The sequence below is a fragment of the Heterodontus francisci genome, chromosome 23 (genome assembly GCF_036365525.1).
Source record: "Heterodontus francisci isolate sHetFra1 chromosome 23, sHetFra1.hap1, whole genome shotgun sequence".
Classification (NCBI taxonomy): domain Eukaryota; kingdom Metazoa; phylum Chordata; class Chondrichthyes; order Heterodontiformes; family Heterodontidae; genus Heterodontus; species Heterodontus francisci.
Genome location: NC_090393.1, coordinates 22972800 through 22993670, shown reverse-complemented (window position 1 = coordinate 22993670; position 20871 = coordinate 22972800). Strand labels below are relative to the sequence as shown.

Genomic DNA, 20871 nt, shown 5'->3' with positions numbered 1-20871 from the left:
TTTTTGGGTGAACATTAGTTGGAAGTGATAACTCCAGTCGGGTCCTGAGCTAACTCCTGAACACATTTAGAACTGAATGGCGCAAAACCTCTCAGGAATGCTATTCTCCGTCACTTGAGCCTGGTGTGAAGCTGGGAGTTCCCCTGGTCTCCCAGACACTTTATAAATTACTGCAAAGACTTTTACTATTGATGTGTAGATTCTCTAGTCTGCTCTCAAGACATTAGAAATTTATAAGACAGGAAGCAGAATTCTGTGCATGTGTGCAGCAGGAATGTATAAAGATTTATTTTCATGAGCAGACTGGGATCCACAACCGGTAGTACAGCACACTTTGTATTTTACAGCCTCAAGTTCAGAATAGTAATGTGATACAAGTGTAGCCTTTATGTAGCACCCTGAAACCACACTGAAAACTTGGGACCAAAAAATATTGTGTGTATGGCACAGAATGAATAAAATTTAACAATTCACTAGCATTTGTTTCAGGATTGATATCAGGAAGCATTGCTTCACACAAACGGGTAATTAACGTTCATAATAATCCGCAGGTTAAGGTGGTGCAGACAAGAACACTTGAATCATTTTAAAGACAGGTGGATGCTGTGATTGTAGGCTCCTGTGAAAGGATGACGTACGAATGGCTTCCCTGAACTATTCTTATCTTTGGAATCTTTTGAAACCATATGAATAACAACTAGTGTACATTTCAGTGTCACCTTCTATGTATGTATAATGTAAACTGATTCAATTTTTATATCTGTTACAGCAGGTAATTGAGAGCAGGTTAAAGTGTGATGGAGCAGCTGGTATTCAAAAGGATAGCATTTCTGTTAGTTACAGCAGCCCTTTGTGTAAATTGTATGCATTTCACATAAAGATGGTGTAGGTCTCCACTACAAATGCACACAGCTGCCAAACGACACCAGTAGTAGTGTTACCTTCTAATCAAGTATGTGCAGGTCTACTGACTCCATCTGGGGGAGGGGGCAGGGGGTCAGGGGTGATCGTAGCATTAAATCGTGATCAAGGAAAAATTCATACAAATTGAATGATGCTGTTCTTAACAATTGGAGAATGCATTTTATGAAACAAAAATAGGGATGTTGCTCACAATAAAATGCTGAATTAAATGCAAATTTCTGATAACTGGAATAGATACCTCTTGTACAGAGATTCCCGAGGTAGCAGAACTTGTCAAAGAGTTAAAAACAATGGGCTTCTGACTTAAACCAAGCAGACACATTGAGGGAGGAGAAAAGAGTGAGTCAACCTTAGCCATGTGTAGTTATAAAGCAACCAAGTCTCCTCTGTCTTCTAGTATGTAGCACAAGATAAGAAGCTATAGATGGGTGAAGAAAGAAAATGTCAACTGCATATGCTATTAAAACTATGAACCCAACATGCACCATTTAAAACTACAAAGAAACAATGTAATCTTTATACATATCAATGCCGCCTACTGCCTGTATACCACACCTCAGATCATCGTACTTGAGAAGCAATGCAACTCAAAATGTCACATTGAGGAGTCTGCATAAACGTTTTCCTTTATAAATGTGAAATTGGAATTTACATTGAAAAAAATTGCCAAAAAAAGTCAACAAGAACAAGACAACCTGCCATAATCAGGTAGTGCAAGCAGATGTAAAATTATTATTGATAATAAATAAACTAATGGCCACCCATTTACAGTTTACACTGAATAATAGCAGAGCTGTGCAATTTAATTCTTAACGCACCCATAAAAATCTCAGAATACCATATAATAAATACATAATCGATTTATTCAGTCAAAGGAACAGCAGCCCGAATGTTATCCACGACAGGGCATAAACAACCCTCTTGTTATAAAATAGCAAAACCTCTAAATCACTATGAGCAATGCTACAGGTGATCTACTAGTATATTTTTAAACAGATGAATAATGTTAAAATAGCAGCTAGAGAGAGGAATTTCATATGAATGTACTATTTGCTCATACGCTAGCATCGCAGTGTAATTCCAGTATCAGAAATTACTGGCAAAAATCATGGCAAGTTTAATGCGCACGCTGTTAGTTTGTAAATCATCCAGTAATTTGTGGTAAGAGATATGCCATGAGTTACGAATAGTCACAAATTGCTGGACAAAATGACCTGCTCTGCCATTGGCCTCATGAAAACGGCAATTCATGTCAGTTTCATGAAACCGCTGGATTTCTCATTAATTACCAATTAAAACTTGTCACAGAAAGTTCACGCTGGCACTTGACCTTGTAGGGACCCTTTTAATGATGACATAGAGGTTCCTGCAATGCTACATCTCCTCTCCCACCCATAAAGGAAACAACTGAAACTGTGGAGTCTCATTCTGTAGGTAGTAAATTGCTCAAGATTTAAAAATGTTTAAATGTTATATTTCTTTTCTCATGTCTGCCTTATTTTCCTCTCTATCTCAATCCAAAATTTCTTTCCCTCTGTTTCTTTTCTGTACCTGATCTGACTCTTTTTTTCCTCAGTCATCCTTGGTTTCTTTCTTAATGTATAATTCACATTTGTTAAGGTGGTAGAATGTTAGTCCCATTGTTCACCAAGGTCCTAGATGCCCCACTAAGGTTGAACTTCCAGTAATTTGTGGCACACAACATTTTTGAGCTGAAGGGTGAGGGAAACATCTAACCAACAGGGCATGTCGCGAAATGCTCCATTCCAGCTAATTCTGGGGTTCAAAACATGCTGTGCAGTATTTGTAACAGCAGTGCTCATATGACATTCCTTTGTCGGTTATTTTAATGAAGTACTAACTGGCGTATCATTGCTGAGATTATTTTAGGTTAAAACCACAGTTCGTTCACTGACTACAATTGGAACAATTCTGGCTCAGTTGAACTGGCATTACTTTCTAATTCTTTCCCTAGGAATGCTAAAGAAGAATTAAATGATTAAAGAATTAATCAACGCAATAACAGTCCCTTCAAATCACATTTCACAGCTATTATTAGATAATTTCAGCTAATCTTCCAGCCTCAAAGCATAGCTTTTTGGGCAAGGTTAGTAAACATTTAGGCACACGTGGAACCATATCCCAATAAGAAATTAACACTTTCAGGAGAGGAGGGTATCTTCAGTCTGTATAGTGCAGAAACAACACAGGAAACAGCATAGATCTACTTAGTCATTTTCCACTTAAACTAAATTCAGATTAGCAAACTTCAGATTTTGCATATTTTTCTCATTTTTAAACCTTGCTCAATATAGAATTAGAGAAAATCATTAACTGACTATGCTTCGCACTGATCTGTTCTTGTACAGCAAAATGATTCAGTATGTAAACATTTAAACTAGGCTGAATGTATTACTTACCTCTACAGGAAAACAGATAAGACACGTCTATTTGCTCAATGATCTACCAGTTAACCACAAGCTGTCAACAACAGAAATCGGAAACTGTCATGAAACATGAAGCATTTATAGATACATTACACAGACCAACACTGCATTATTGGCTATAGTTCACTAAACATTGATGGATGTGGTTGGTGTTACATGTGTGAGGTAAATTAGTTACCATGTAATGATTAGCCCATCTTTACAAAAGGCAAACATGTTCAACATTATTTACAAACCTTTTTACAAGTCATCAGCAAACTGCTTCCCCAAAAACAATACAATGGGGAATATAGGATGAAACTTAACTTTATTCTTAACATGGTTTATGCTCACAAAATGACCCAAATTAACCCGGGGTAGTGTTGGGAGCAGGGGTGTCCAATAAAACGTGGGAAACCCAGAACCAAATTCAGCACGTCTCTGGGTTTTTAATGCAGCCAGCTCATCATCATTTTACTTCCAGTTTGGCATCAATTGCATGGCAGCAAGTACGATTAGGACCCGCATGATGTGATCTTGACTCCAGTATTTAAAGGACCAATCCAAAGATGGAATTTGGAGGCATTTGGAGTTGGAAGCAAGAAAAGACAAGGTGTGACAATGGATTCAGGATGCTCAAAGACTGCATCCTGCTTCAGTGATGCCTCCCTTGATGTACTGCTGGGGGCAATGAAGAGTCAGAGAGAGATACTCTTCCCAAATAATTGGAGAAAGAAATCTGCTGCTGTCACAAAGGCAATGTGCCTGGAGTTCAGCAGCAGAAGCATGATGTCACGCTTTTGGATTCAGTGCTTTAATGACCTAACCATGTCAGCAAAGGCCAATACAGTTGCACATTCACCTACATCCTGCTGTGCACATCACCCCAACCCCCCTCACTCTGCCTCGTCTACCCCACTCTATCACCACTTCTCACACCTACTTACCTTGCAAGTGCACCCATCTTTCTCTTTTGGTGCACTTCCTCACCTTCTCATCTATCCATCCACCACTGCCACCCACCCTCATCGTTATGCAACTTTCTGCCTCTCCGATAGTCATCCTCACCAAATGCATTGCATTAATTAGATGAACACATCATTACAGTCGCTCAGAAGTCCGTTCTTTCCCCCGTTGCAGAAGAGAGCACAGAACACAAAGAGAGGGAGAACACCAGAGGTGGTCCTCCATAAATTTCCCAGCCAAGGACTGCAATGAAGGAAGTGTTGCAGATCAGTGGTGTGTCAGCATCCCTGGCCATCAGAGATGAGAACCGCCCAGCTACCAATTAAATATCAGGGACCCACACATTATACAACACTCAGTCACGTTGACTTGATTTCAACAGTGAATATGATCGTCTTCACAATAATTTGCAACATACTTACCTTGCCAGTACTAATTCATATCTTTTCTCTCTGCCACGGCCTTCATGTGTGAAGCAGAAGTGCATGAACCTGACTGATGGCAAATCCTCAGGAGGAGCTGATTCCTTCTGAGTGTGCACGGTCACAGGCATCATGCTTACCATGCACCAGATAATCATACTGCTGTCGGGCCAGTTAGACAGATAATTGGGTTTTCACCTGGTGACTCACAATTCACAAGTGAGCAAGAGCAAATGGTGTTTGCACTTTCAGCTGTAGACAGTCCACGCAGCTCTGCTCAGCTGGACACAGATGCTGTACCCCAGGGACCATTGATCAAAAGAAAAATCACTGAGAAGCAGCAGAGAATATGCAATGGCTAACAAGCCTTTCAAGCACACTGACCACAATTGCAGACAGAATGGAACAGTCCACCTCAAGCATGAGTGGGATAATGTCACGGGGCATTGTAACAATGTCTTCTTGAATGAATAGAGCGGTCAACTCTGTGGAATATCAAAAGCTTCAAACAAATGAGTCCATATATACCTTGACCACAGCATGCACACTCTGCTGCCTTAAATAGGATGACAGATACATTAGGCTTGGCCTTACAGCACCACACTGATCTACACCATGGTACTCTCCAGCAAAGTCATAGCAGTGAAGTGCAGCTAGCCCACAAGATGAACAATGGCAAAGGGAGCCATGGAAGTGAGGACTTCACTCAAAGTCCTTCCAATTCTCACCTGTTGCTGCCCCATCCCATAACCCCCCAACTCAAGTCAGAAACAAACCTGTTGCCTCATGGCCCAATGCCCAAGTCTACCCCGTACAGGTGCAGATGGAGCAGTCTGACAGTGCCCGAACGGGTTCCAAAACCCAGGAGGTCATCAGCCAAGAACATCTCAGCAGTCGGAACAAGGATCGGTGCAGCCTGCTGCTACCTCTGCAGAAGTCACAGGCATTGCACCATGTAGGAGCTATAGGAAAAGTCAACCTTTGGAGTTGCACAAAGGAATGTTCATTGTGTATGAGCAAATGTTATGTTGTGAAATTTCCATTCTTTAGTAGAATCACAAATTTTATTAGTATACACCACTTTCCCATCAACCCAGCAACCAAGTCACCTTTTAACTTACTAAATGATGAATAGGAAGACATGAAATGACAGCAGCTAATGAGGAGGGGTATGTGCCATGAGTGGTTGGTGTTTGCAGGACTGCCTTTTGTCAGTGGCATTGTGATTGGGGGGGGGGGGGGAAAAAGAGAGTGTAGGAAGAGTGGTCATCACGTGTGATTCTGACATAGGTTCACTTAGACTGCAACAGTGGACCATACATTAGTAAGGGCATCCCTAGCAGCTACGTGTGTCGCGGAATCTGCATTTTCCTAATTGCTCTCCTTCTTCGAATTGTTTGCAGACTATCTGCACCTTGTTCCTCTTGCAGGTGCAAACATCATTGCTGAATGATGTTGTACAGAGCGCAGCACCTCAAACATTCAAGACACCTGGCTGGTGTGTGCTGAAGGCTGCCGAACCACCTGAAGAACATCCTTAGAGTGTTAATGACTTGTTTGATCATAAATCTGGTGGTCATATGGCATTCAATGTAGCACTGTTGGGCTTCATTGGTCGGGTTTCTGTTGGGCATCATCAGCCAAGTTTGAAGTGCGTATCCTTCATCTCAGTTGTCCTCAAGTCTGCTTGCAGGTCCAAAGAAGTCAGGGGGCTTGAACTGCCACAGGACGAAAGCATCATGGCAGCTCCCCAGAATCTTGCATACACCTGCAGAAATAATTTTGTGATTACACATCAGTTGCACATTGGTGCAGTGGAAGCCCTTGTAGTTCATGAATACTGCTGGTTAATCTGGGCGTGCACAGATTGCCACTTGTGTACAGCTGATGCTTCCCTGTAAATGTGGGAAACCAGCCACAGACACAAACCAGAGCACCCACTCATTCTGACTGGCATTATCGCAGGCGTAGTTCACATAATTGACATACAACCCATCAATTACCCGTCATATACATGTGAGCTGTTGATTGGGAGATCCTGGATATGTCTCTGGCAAAGCCTTTGAAGGTTCCAGAGGCAAATAAAGTTGAAGGTGGTGGTCATTTTGACAGCCACTGTTAATGTGTGGTCACCAGGTCCAGCAAGGCGGAAGTCTTCTTCTAGTAGGCTGCAGTTGCCTAAGCCTCCCGATACAATGATGTTCTGACTTGTAGAGGAAACTCAGCTTCTGCCTGTATGTCCTGTGTCAAGGGTAGTGCCTCCTGCGAACTGTACTCTCTGCTATCCAGCAGGAGGTTTCTCAACAGCAGGCTACTGCTGCTAGTGCTGGTCATATTGTTCTTTTTCCAAGATCCAATCTAAGGCAGCCAAGTTGCCACCCATTCTGATAGGATTCAAAAAACCTTTCAAGTGTAGAAAATAAATTCTCAGCAGAAATATTTTCCCATTTGGTAAGAAAGCAGCTTGAGTACTGAATAGTTATTGCAAAACTTCCACAAGTTTGATTCAGCCCTCTCAAATGCTGTTGTGCTCTTGCCTTGCTTTCAATGGCAAGTTTCAAGAAGCCTGGGAAACCTGTACATGTGACATTAAACTTAAAACAATGTTGAAATATTATTTCAATTGAGTGATTCTCATATCTTAACAGGCAACCTGCCTCTCCTGAGGATGTTGCACGTAACCAACCTAATGTGCTTGAATTAAACACTGTTGCACTTGTATTTTTTCCCCGGTTTCCACCTCTCACCTGCACCCAGACTCACATGCTCCTCCAGGTTAAAATTCTCCCTAACAATGCTGTTTCAGGAATTCTGGCCAGATTTTCAAAAAATATCTCATGCACCCTTTAGGATACCATCAATTGCACAATATTAACTCGTCAAGAGGACAATCATCCATTCGGAAGCATGTGGCTTTATGCCAATTTTACTTCCCACTCCACAGAAAAACAGCAACAGTTCTTTTGATGGCTCAGTGGGTTTATCCAGTTAGCAGCTGCGCCATACAGACCAGGAAAACCCCAGGTTTAATCCACAGTCTGTGCTGAGTCCATACAGGTTGTTTATTCTTTTTATGAGACAGTTATGACCTCAGTTAATGTTAAAATATTTGAGATATGAACCCCAGACCAATTTAAAGAATTACATTGACAAGCCTTTGATCTGGGCTTGTTGTGTCCTCGTAACCAAGATTCCTGTCTTGTCTTTAAGCAGAGTGGATGTGAGATCACCTGACTTCTCTGACTCCAGCTTAAACTTTTAAAAATCAGTTTTTAAAACACAATCATGTTATAAATTTCAGCATTCATAACACCTCTCCCCCAAAAACAAAAAATTTGTTACTATAGTAATATTTTTCTTACAATCAAAAGGCTTGTCGTGTAATTCTTTAAATTGGTCTGGGGTTCATATCTCGTATTTTTACATTAACTGAAGTCATAATAACTGTCTCAAAAAAAAAAACAAACAACCTGTATGGACTCAGCACAGACTGGATCATGTGTAAACATTTTCATTAACAACATTTTACACACACAGGTAACAATATTTTAAAGTTCGGAGTTGCTTTCCTCCATTATACCCTTTCTTTAAATTCTGGATAGAGCATCGCCAATTACATCTATCTTTCCTGCAACATGTACCGTCTTTAGGGCAATTGGTTGTTGTATTAAACACCACTGAAATAATCTGGCATTCTTGGTTTTGAACTTTTCTAAAAACCTTAATGCATTATGATTGGTGTAAACAGTTATTTCTCCTGGTCACAATTGTCTTATATTGCTTCTTCAACATTTTAAAGTATGAGACCTGAAGTCTCCTTTTCAGTAGTGGAGTACTTCTTCTGGTACTTAGAGTTTTCTAGAGAAATAACTGACTGCGCCTTCAATAACAATATCACCATCCTGGAACAACACTGCTCCTACAGGACAGACAAAAAGCAAAAGGCGGTGGAGTTGCATTGCTGGTTACAGAGGAAATTAACGCAATAGTAAGGAAAGATATTAGCTCTGACGATGTTGAATCTGTAGGGGTAGAGCTGAGAAACACTAAGGGGCAAAAAATGTTCGTGGGGGTTGTATATAGACCCCCAAACTGTCGTGGTGATGTTGGGAATGGCATTAAACAGGAAATTAGAGATGCATGCGATAAAGGAACATCTGTAATTATGGGTGACTTTAATTTGCATATATATTGGGAAAATAAAATTAGTCACAATACCGTAGAGGAGGAATTCATGGAGTGTATACGGGATGGTTTTCTGGACCAATACGTTGAGGAACCAACTAGAGAACAGGCCATCCTAGACTGGGTAGTGTGTAATGAGAGAGGAATAATTGACAATGTAGTGCTGCGAGACCCCTTGGGGACGAGCGACCGTAATATGATAGAATTCTTCATCAAGATGGAGAGTGACATAGTTGATTCTGAGACAGGGGTCCTGGATCTTATCAAAGGAAACTACGAAGGTGTGAGGCGCGAGTTGGCCATGAAGGATTGGGAAACATTACTTAAAGAGATGACAGTGGATAGGCAATGGCAAACATTTAAAGAGCGCATGGATGAACTGCAACAATTGTTTATCCCTGTCTGGTGCAAAAATAAAACGGGAAAGGTAGCCAAACCATGGCTTACCAGGGAAATTAGAGATAGCATTAGATCCAAGGAAGAGGCATATAAATTTGCCAGGAAAAACAACAGACCTGAGGATTGGGAGCAGTTTAGAATTCAGCAAAGGAGGACCAAGGGATTGATTAAGAAGGGGAAGACAGTTTTGCAAGATTCAACCACATTTTTATGCAAGCCTGGCCAATAAAAATGCTGTCTTATCCTGGCCTGAGTCTTTCGAGTATCCACATGACCCGCCACTGGGATTTCATGGGCAATTCTCAAAATTTCACTCTGGTACCCCGGGGAACAACAACTTGATGAACTCTAGCCCAGCCTTCATTAGCAGGCTTCTGGGGAGGTCTCCACTTTCTCATTAGAATGTCATTCTTAATATAATAGCACACAAGGACCTTTTCAGCTCGTCTCAAAACATAGCATTTGAGATAAACTTCTTACATCAGGGTCTGCCTGTTGGGCCTCAATCAAAGAAGATCTGCTAAACAATTCACCATTGCTAGCCTTGGAGCCTTTTTCACCAACATCCCCATCCAAATCCTTGAAAAAAGTTTCAACCAACCAAACACCTGAATTATCCTCCACAACAACTGAATCCTTCTCATCTCGTTTAATCTTGAGACTGGGAGCTTGTTACCACACAATCTGGGAATATTCCAGGAAATTCCTCCTGCAAAACTTCGGTTTCAGCAACCTCAACTGGCTTTTCCGAAACTATTGGAAACACCAATACCTTATCCCCAGCACCAATTCACCCCTTCAATATGCAAATCAAGGACAATTCCCACTATTACCGGAACAGTGACTAAATCACATTCCAAGTTAACCTTATGCAATGGAACAGATAAATAGCCCCCCTCAATGCCCCGCATTATTGCTTTCGTGTTCATAGCACTACTTGGGGGAAAAATCTACATCCTTTGCTACCATTAATTACTGTGCTGCTTAGAAATACAGGGGCAACTCAATCGGCTTACCTGCCTCATCTGACAAATATGGGGACACCTTACCCCTGGACACTAAACTTCTATAACCTTCAGGGACCTGACTTAATTTATTAGCACACAAGGGAGTACATTTTTGTTCACTATCCAATACTGTCAAAGCCGCTAGCTTGTCAACAGCACTGCCTATTGGGGCATCCCTTCAGTAGACATAACATAACTACTGGCCTGCCTTTCAACTTCTAGCATTCTTATTTTATATGCCCTCTTTTATAACAAAAATTACACAATGGTCCTTTTAACTCAACCCTAGTTTCCTGACTTTTTTTAAAAACCACTCTGAGGGTTGCCTGTATCCTCTCCTTTACCCTTTTTCTCATTAAAACCAAATCTCATTATCCACCCTCCTATCTTTCCAACTTCGCTGAAAGTTTCCGAACTGGGGCCTGTCACTATTGCTTTCGTGGGTCAATTTGTAATCATCCTTAGTTTACCAATATTACGTTCTTCCAGATGGGACCTTATTCCTAAAGAGACACTATTTTTAAATTCTTCCATTAGGATTACTTCCCTAAGACTTTCAATCTTAATTAATTTTTTTTTTTTAATTTTTTTTTTAATTAGAGATACAGCACTGAAACAGGCCCTTCGGCCCACCGAGTCTGTGCCGAACATCAACCACCCATTTATACTAATCCTACCAAACATCCCCATCTGTTCCTATATTTCCCTACCACCTACCTATACTAGTGACAATTTATAATGGCCAATTTACCTATCAACCTGCAAGTCTTTTGGCTTGTCTTCATGGACCAATACCACGACCAAATATGATTTCCTTCTCTCTAGCAAATTCCATAAACGTCTGGCTTTGTTTCCTTTTAAATTCCTGAATTTTTGCCTGCAAGCCTCTGGTACCAACTCATAAGCATAGAGTTGTAACCATTTCATATGGTAGGAATATGGAATTAGGGTAGGATTAGTATAAGTGGGTGGTTGATGGTCGGCACAGACTCGGTGGGCCGAAGGGCCTGTTTCAGTGCTGTATCTCTAAAAAAAATATATACTTAACCGTTCCTCTGAAAGTGATGAATATACCTCTAACTCTTTCCCCACCAATACACTTTTCAATAAAACTGTTCAACTTTCTTTTGGCCATTGCAACTTAATAGCAATACTTCCTTCCTCACTGAATGTAGGCACTAAATGAATATTCCTCGCCTAATCAAAATTAGGAGTTAAATTGGATTCATCCTCAAACCTTCCTGCCACTCCTTGTTCACGTCATCTAAGCTTTTTCACTCTCACTTGGTAGTCTGTCAATTTTCGCAATTCTTATTATCTTTTTTTTTCTTCCCTTTCTCTTTGGAATTCAAGTTTTCAAATTGTAATTGTCCATCTTTCTCTTTCCTATCTCTCTCTTTTCCCTGTTTCCTCTTCTCTTGCTTTTCCTCTTTTCCCAATCTCAGCTTCTCTAACTCAATTTTGGCTTGTTCCACTTGAACACGAGTGGAAACATCCTATTTTAACAGCTTCATACAAGGGAACAATCCTTGGATGACCTCCACTTTTCTAACCCCCAGGCTTGTACTAACCCCCATGTGTGCTACTATCATGACCAAATCTACTTTTCTCAAATGCTGCAATATAGAGTCAAATCTTTTTTCTTAAATTCTAGTACATTAATAGTACTCATTGATTTTCCACTGAATCCAGACAAAGTAAATGTGAATTCCTCACTTTCTATGGGACCAACGCTCACTGTTAATTCTTTTCTTTTTTTAAATATCTATAGAAACTCTTACTATCTGTCTTAATATTTCTAGCCAGTTTTCTCTCATACTCTAATTTTTCCCCTCATTAATCTTTTAGTCGTTCTTTGTTGCTTTTTATATTCTGTCCAATCTTCTAACCTGCCACCCATCTTTAACAATTATATACTTTTTCTTTAAATTTTACCTATCTTTAACATTTTTAGTTAACCATGGATAGTGACTCAAAAAGGGGAGACAGTAGGCAGGAAACTACAGGCCTGTTGGCTTAACATCTGTCAGAGGGAAAATGTTAGAAGCTATTATTAAAGACGTTATAGCAGAGCACTTAGAAAAACTTAAGGTAGAGTCAACGTGGTTTTGCGAAAGGGAAATCATGTTTAACCAATTTATTGGAATTCTTTGAAGTAGTAACATGTGCTGTGGATTAAGGGTAACGGGTGGATGTACTTTTTAAAAATTCATTCATGGCATGCGGGCGTCACAGGCCAGGCGAGCATTTATTGCCCATCGCCACTGGTATCAGACCCACCGGCCGTCCATGTCTCCGTTATAAAGACGTCTGCAAACGCGACATGAAATCGTGTGACATTGATCACAAGTCGTGGGAGTCAGTTGCCAGCATTCGCCAGAGCTGGCGGGCAGCCATAAAGACAGGGCTAAATTGTGGCGAGTCGAAGAGACTTAGTAGTTGGCAGGAAAAAAGACAGAGGCGCAAGGGGAGAGCCAACTGTGCAACAGCCCCAACAAACAAATTTCTCTGCAGCACCTGTGGAAGAGCCTGTCACTCCAGAATTGGCCTTTATAGCCACTCCAGGCGCTGCTTCACAAACCACTGACCACCTCCAGGCGCGTATCCATTGTCTCTCGAGATAAGGAGGCCCAAAAGAAGGATTAAGGGTAACGGGTGGATGTACTTTTTAAAAATTCATTCATGGCATGCGGGCGTCACAGGCCAGGCGAGCATTTATTGCCCATCCCTAATTGCCCTTGAGAAGGTGGTGGTGAGCTGCCTTCTTGAACCGCTGCAGTCCATGTGAGGTAGGTACACCCACAGTGCTGTTAGGAAAGGAGTTCCAGGATTTTGACCCAGCGACAGTGAAGGAACGGTGATATAGTTCCAAGTCAGGATGGTGTGTGACTTGGACGGGAACTTGCAGGTGGTGATGTTCCCATGCATCTGCTGCTCTTGTCCTTCGAGGTAGTAGAGGTCACAGGTTTGGAAGGTGCTGTTGAAGGAGCCTTGGTGCGTTGCTGCAGTGCATCTTGTAGATGGTACACACTGCTGCCACTGTGTGTCGGTGGTGAAGGGAGTGAATGTTTCTGGATGGTGTGCCAATCAAGCAGGCTGCTTTGTTCTGGATGGTGTCGAGCTTCTTGAGCGTTGTTGGAGCTGCACCCATCCAGGCAAGTGGAGAGTATTCCATCACACTCCTGACTTGTGCCTTGTAGATGGTGGACAGGCTTTGGGGTATCAGGAGGTGAATTACTCGCCGCAGGATACCTAGCCTCTGACCTGCTCTTGTAGCCATGGTATTTATATGACTACTCCAGTTCAGTTTCTGGTCAATGGTAGCCCCTAGGATGTTGATAGTGGGGGATTCCGCGATGGTAATGCCATTGAATGTCAAGGGGAGATGGTTATGATTCTCTCTTGTTGGAGATGGTCATTGCCTGGCACTTGTGTGGCGCAAATGTTACTTGCCACTTATCAGCCCAAGCCTGGATATTGTCCAGGACTTGCTGCATTTCTACACGGACTGCTTCAGTATTTGAGGAGTTGCGAATGGTGCTGAACATAGTGCAATCATCAGCGAACATCCCTACTTCTGACCTTATGATTGAAGGAAGGTCATTGATGAAGTAGCTGAAGATGGTTGGGCCTAGGACACTACCCTGAGGAATTCCTGCAGTGATGTCCTGGAGTTCAGATGATTGACCTCCAACAACCACAGCCATCTTCCTTTGCACTTCCTAAGTATTGTACTTAGATTTCCAGAAGGCATTTGACAAGGTGCTACATCAAAGGTTATTGCAGAAAATAAAAGCTCATGGTGTAGGGGATAACATTTTGGCATGGATAGAACATTGGCTAGTTAACAGGAAACAGAGAGTAGGGATAAATGGGTCATTTTCTGGTTGGCAGGATGTAACAAGTGGTGTGCCACAGGGATCAGTGCTGGGGCCTCAACTTTTTACAATTTATATAAGTGACTTGGATGAGGGACCGAGGGTATGGTTTGCTAAATTTACTGATGACAGTAAAGAAAGTAAGTTGTGAAGGGGACATAAGGAGGCTATAAATATGTTAAATGAGTGGGCAAAGATCTGGCAAATATAGTATAATGTGCAAAAGTGTGAAGTTGTCCATTTTGACAGGAAGAATAAAAAAGCATATTATTTAAATGGTGAGAGATTGCAGAGCTCTGAGATGCAGAGGGATCTGGGTGTCCTAGTGCATGAATCGCAAAAGGTTAGTATGTAGGCACAGCAAGTAATTAGGAAAGCTAATAGAATGTTATCATTTATTGCGAGGGGAATTGAATACAAAAGTATGGAGGTTATGCTTCAGCTATACAGGGCATTGGTGAAACCACATCTGGAGTACTGTGTACAGTTTTGGTCTCCTTACATACAAACATACGAATTAGAAGTAGACCTTTCAGCCCCTTGTGCCTGCGCCACCATTCAATAAGATCATGGCTGATCTGTTTGTGTCTCGAATTCCACACTCCTATCTACCCCTGATAATCTTTGATTCCGTTGCATAACAAGAATCTATCTACCTCGGCCTTAAAAATATTCAATGACCCTGCCTCCATCACCTTCTGAGGCAGAGAGTTCCAAAGTCACACAACCCTCAGAAAAAAATTCTCCTGATCTCGGTCCTAAAAGGGCAACCCATAATTTTAAAACAGTGCTCCCTAGTTCTGGACTTACCCACAAGAGGAAACATCCTTTCCACATCCACCTTGTCAAGACCATTCAATCAATCTTATATACTTCAATCAATCTTATATACTTCAATCAAGTCTCCCCTCACTCTTCTAAACTCCTCCAAACTTCGATGATTGAGAACAAACAAGCAGTTTTTTTTAAACCAAGGACATGTGACTGGAGGTTTTAGTTTCAGTTTGTCAAGCAAACTATAAAGAATGTTAAATCAGCTGCAAGACTACTTTGGGTTTTGTAAAAAAAAAAAGACTTTTGAGAGTTGAGAAGGACTCTGTAGTGGATGGAAAAATCAGCCAGATTGTTTTAAGGAGACAGGCTGAGAGCTGCAAGTTTATGGGCTTCTGAAGAATCAGACTACAAGGCAACTGGTTGAAACAGTCTGGCTGCCAGCAAAGAAGCCGGGACTGAGGGCTAACCATTTGTAAATAACTTACAGCAGTTCTCTTTGGTGACTGAAAAGTTACCAGTAATACCACGCAGTGGGCAAGGCCAGGGTGGTTCAAGAGGTGACAAGACCGAATCGTTAAAGCAAAGGTTGCACTGCTCGTTATCAACGGGACCTTCCTACTTCCGTATTAGCATCCAGGAGGACAGAACGTGAAGAACTACCTGACAAAGATCCTGATTTTGTTGTACTGTGCAAGTGTTCAGTGCCACCTTGCTGATACGACTATTCTGATGATCCGTAAGAACTATCTTTGATGCTTCTGCTAATTAATGTGTAACCTTTAAGATTTACATATTGAACGGGAGTTAATTGTTAGGTCGTGTTTAATTTATGTTGGTTTTGGCTCAAGTGTTACAGTAAAATCTATAAAAGTGAAATCTTGTCCATTTGGTTTTTGGTTTCCTAAATTACATCGAAACACAGAAAATAGGAGGAGTAGGCCATTCGGCCCTTTGGGCCTGCTCCGCCATTCAAAAAAGATTATGGCTGATCGTCTAATTCAGTACCCTGTTCCTGCTTTCTTCCCATATCCCTAGATCCCTTTGGCATTAAGAAACATATCCATCTCCTTCTGGAATATATTTAATGACTTGGCCTTCACTGCCTTCTGTGGTAGAGAATTCCACAGGTTCACCACCCTGAGTGAAGAAATTTCTCCTCATCTCTGTTCTAAATGGCATACCCCATATCCTGAGACTGTGACCCCTGGTTCGGGAATCCCCAGCCATCGGGAACATCCTCCCTGCATCTAGTCTGTCTAGTTCTGTTAGAATTTTATAGGTTTCTATGAGATCCCCTCTTATTCTTCGAAACTCTAGTGAATATAGGCCTAGTTGACCCAATCTCTCCTCATATGTCAATCCTGCCATCCCAGGAATCAGTCTAGTAAATCTTCTTTGCACTCCTCCATGGCAAGAACATCCTTCCTCAGATAAGGAGTCCAAAACTGCACACAATACTCCAGATGTGCTCTCACCAAGGCCCTGTATAACTGCAGTAAGACATCCTTGCTCCTGTACTCAACTCCTCTTGCATTGAAGGCCAACATACCATTCGCCTTCCTAATCCTTGCTGCACCTGAATGCTTGCTTTCAGCGACTGGTGTACAAGGAAACCCAGGTCTCGTTGCACCTTCCCCTTTCCCAATCTATCACCAGATAATAATCTGCCTTTCTGTTTTTATAACTGAAGTGGATAACCTCACATTTAGCCACATTATACTGCATCTGCCATGCATTTGCCCACTCTCCCAACTTGTCCAAATCACATTGGAGCCCCTTTGCATCCTCCTCACATTCCCCCCCCACCCGCCCCCCCCACACCCACCCCCCCGCCCCCCAAGCTTTATGCCATCTGCAAACTTGGAGATGTTACATTTAGTTCCCTCACCCAAGTCATTAATATATATTGTGAATAGCTGGGGTCCAAGCACTGATCCCTGCGGTACCCCACTATTCACTGCTTGCCACCCAGAAAAAGACCCGTTTATTCCTACTCTCTGTTTCCTGTCTGTCAACCAATTCTCAATCCATGCCAGTATATTACCCCAATCCCATGTGCTTTAATTTTGCACACTAACCTCTTATGTGGGACCTTATCAAAAGCCTTCTGAAAATCCAAATACACCACATCCATTGGTTCTCCCTTATCTATTCTACTAGTTACATCCTCAAAAAACTCCAGGTGATTTGTTAAGCATGATTTTCCTTTTGTAAACCCATGCTGACTTTGCCCAATCCCGTTTATGCTTTCCAGGTGTTCTGTTATCACATCCTTTATAATAAACTTTAGCATTTTCCCCACTACTGATGTAAGGCTAACTGGTCTGTAGTTCCCTGTTTTTTTCTATCCCTCCTTTTTTAAATAGTGGGGTTACATTTGCCACCCTCCAATCTGTAAGAACTGCTCCACAGTCTATAGAATTTTGGAAGATGACCACTGGGGCCACTTTCTTTACTACTCCGGGATGTAGATTATCAGGCCCTGGGGATTTGTCAGCCTTTAACCCCATTAATTTCCCTCGCACTATTTTTTCACTAATGCTGATTTCGTTCAGTTCCTCCCTCTCATTAGACCCTTGGTTCCCTAACCTTTCTGGGAGGTTCTTTGTGTCCTCGTTTGTGAAGACAGAACCCAAGTATGTGTTTAATTGTTCTGCCATTTCTTTCCCCATTGTAATTTCCCCTGTTTCTGACTGTCAGGGATCTACATTTGTCTTCACTAATCTTCTTCTCTTCACATATTTATAGAAGCTTTTACAGTCAGTTTATACGTTCTCTGCAAGTTTACTCTCATACTCTATTTCCCCCCCGCTTAATCAACCTCTTTGTCCTCCTTTCCTGAACTCTAAACTGCTCCCAATCCTCAGGCTTGCAGCTTTTTCTGGCAATTTTATATGCCTCCTCTTTGGATCTAATATTATCCCTAATTTCTTTTGTAAGCCACGGTTGAGCCACCTTTCTGGGGGTTTTTTGCGCCAAACAGGAATGAATAATTGTTATAATTCATGCACACGTTCTTTAAATATTATCCATTGCCTATCCATCATCAACCCTTTTAGTAAAGTTCCCCAATCCACCATAGCCAACTCGCGCCTCATACCTTCGTAGTTTCCTTTATTTAGATTCAGGACCCTAGTTTCGGATTCAACTACTTCATTCTCCATCTTAATGAAGAATTCTATCATGTTATGGTTGCTCCTCCCCAAGGGACCCCGCCCAAGACTGTTAATTAATCCTTTCTCATTGCACAATACCCAGTCTAGGATAGCCTGTTCTCGAGTTGGTTCCTCAATCTATTGGTCTAAAAAGCTGTCACGTACACACTCCAGGAAATCCTCCTCCACAGTAATATTGCTAATTTGGTTTGACCAATCTATATATAGATTAAAGTCACCCATGATTACAGTTGTACCCTTATTGCATGCATCTCTAATTTCCTGTTTAATGGTATCCCTGACATCTCCACTACTGTTTGGGGGCCTATAGACAACCCCCACCAACGTTTTCTGCCCCATAATATTTCTTAGCTCCACCCATATAGATTCCACATCATGATTTTGCGAGCCAATATCCTTCCTCACGATCGCATTGATTTCCTCCTTTCTCTTTTTGCCTGTCCTTCCTAAATAATGAATAGCACTGGATGTTCAGTTCCCATCCTTGCTCACCTTGCAGCCATGTCTCCGTAATCGCGACTATATCATAACCGTTTACATCTATTTGTGCTGTTAATTCATCTACCTTAGTATGAATGCTCCGCGCATTAAGACACAATGCCTTTAGACTTGTCCTTTTAACATTGTTAGTGATCTTAGCTTTATTTTGCACTATGGCCTCATTTGTTTCTTGCCCTTGTTTTCTCTGCCTTCCACTTTTGCTTCTTACCTTTCTGTCTTTCATTTCTATCCTTGTTCCCCCTCCTCTGTCTCCCTGCTCAGATTCTCATCCCCCTGCCATTCTAGTTTAAACCCTCCCCGATAGCAAACAAATCCCCTCCAACCCCCCCACCAAAGAAATTGGTCCCGGTCCTGCCCACATGCAACCCGTCCTGCTTGTACCGGTCCCAATGTCCCAGGAATCTGAATCCCTCCCCCCTGCACCATTTCTCCAGCCACGAATTCATCTGATATATCCTGCTATTTCTGCTCTCGTGAGCACGTGACACTGGTAGTAATCTTGAGATCACTACCGTTGAGGTCCTACTTTTTAATTTACGTCCTAACTCCCTATATTCTCTTTTTCCACCCATGTCATTGGTACCAATATGTACCACAACAACTGGCTGCTCGCCCTCCCCCCTCAGAATGTCCTGCAGCCGCTCAGAAACATCCTTGATCCTAACACCAGGGAGGCAACATACCATCCCGGAGTCTCTTTTGCAGCCGCAGAAATGCCTGCCTGTTCCGATTACAATTGCATCGCCTAGCACTATAGCCCTGTCACTCTTCTTCCTCCCCTCCTGTTCAGCAGAGTCACCCATGATGCCATGAACTTGGTTCTTGCTGCTTTCCTCTGAGCCATCTCCCCCAACAATATCCAAAGTGATATATCTGTTCGAGAGGGGGATGGCCACAGGGGACTCCTGCACTACCTGCCTTCCTCTACTCTGCCTGGTGGTCACCCATTCCCTTTCTGCCTTTGCAGCATTTGCCTACGGTGTCACCAGCTCGCTAATCGTGCTATCCACGACGATCTCAGCATCGTGGATGCTCCACAGTGAATCCACCCACAGCTCCAGCTCCATCTCCATCTCCATCTCCATAATGCGAGTAGCCAGTAGCTGCAGATGGATACACTTCCTGTACATATGGCCATCAGTGACACTGGAAGCGTCCCTGATTTCCCACATAGCGCAGGAGGAGCATATTACGGGTGTGAGCTCTCCTGCCATGACTTACAAAGAACAAAGAACAGTACAGCACAGGAGCAGGCCATTCGGCCCTCCAAGCCTGCGCCGATCTTGATGCCTGCCTAAACTAAAACCTTCTGCACTTCCAGGGACCATATCCCTCTATTCCCATCCTATTCATGTATTTGTCAAGATGCCTCTGAAACGTCATTATCGTACCTGCTTCCAACACCTCCCGCGGCAGCAAGTTCCAGGCACTCGGCACCCTCTGTGTAAAGAACTTGCCTCGCACATCCCCTCTAAACTTTTCCCCTCTCACCTTAAACCTATGTCCCCTAGTAACTGACTCTTCTACCCTGGGAAAAAGCTTCTGACTATCCACTCTGTCCATGCCGCTCATAACTTTGTAAACCTCTGTCATGTCGCCCCTCCACCTCCGTCGTTCCAGTGAAAACAATCCGAGTTTATCCAACCTCTCCTCATAGCTAATGCCCTCCAGACCAGGCAACATCCTGGTAAACCTCTTCTGTACCCTCTCCAAAGCCTCCACGTCCTTCTGGTAGTGTGGCGACCAGAATTGCATGCAATATTCTAAGTGTGGACTAACTAAGGTTCTGTACAGCTGCAGCATGACTTGCCAATTTTTATACTCTGTGCCCCGACCGATGAAGGCAAGCATGCTGTATGCCTTCTTGACTACCTTATCCACCTGCGTTGCCACTTTCAGTGACCTGTGGACCTGTACGCCCAGATCTCTCTGCCTGTCAATACTCCTAAGGGTTCTGCCATTTACTGTATACTTCCCACCTGCATTAGATCTTCCAAAATGCATTACCTCACATTTGTACAGATTAAACTCCATCTGCCATTTCTCCGCCCAAGTCTCCAACCGATCTATATTCTGCTGTATCCTCTGACAATCCTCATCACTATCCGCAACTCCACCAACCTTTGTGTCGTCCGCAAACTTACTAATCAGACCAGCTACATTTTCCTCCAAATCATTTATATATACTACAAATAGCAAAGGTCCCAGCACTG

At 42.4% G+C, this 20871-nt stretch overlaps 1 protein-coding gene and 1 long non-coding RNA gene across 16 annotated transcripts in view; one reads left to right on the top strand and one right to left on the bottom strand.

Annotated features, from left to right (window-relative positions):
• The window catches only part of LOC137382645 (protein-tyrosine sulfotransferase 2-like), a 179746-nt gene that overhangs the window by 28431 nt on the left and 130444 nt on the right, over positions 1-20871 (bottom strand). Inside the window, exon 5 of one of the 14 annotated variants that reach the window (XM_068054859.1) lies at positions 3345-3405. The exons of 12 other annotated variants lie outside the window; for them this stretch is intronic. The gene's annotated coding sequence lies outside the window, so the exon portion shown is untranslated. Of the gene's footprint in view, positions 1-1162; positions 1343-3344; positions 3406-20871 lie in introns of those variants that run through there. One more of the 14 variants, XM_068054858.1, reaches the window with a different exon arrangement.
• The window catches only part of LOC137382647 (uncharacterized), a 72809-nt gene that overhangs the window by 13056 nt on the left and 38882 nt on the right, over positions 1-20871 (top strand). Inside the window, exon 1 of one of the 2 annotated variants that reach the window (XR_010977248.1) lies at positions 15276-15717. The exons of the other annotated variant lie outside the window; for it this stretch is intronic. This is a non-coding gene — a long non-coding RNA (uncharacterized lncRNA). Of the gene's footprint in view, positions 1-15275; positions 15718-20871 lie in introns of those variants that run through there. 2 annotated transcript variants of the gene reach the window in all.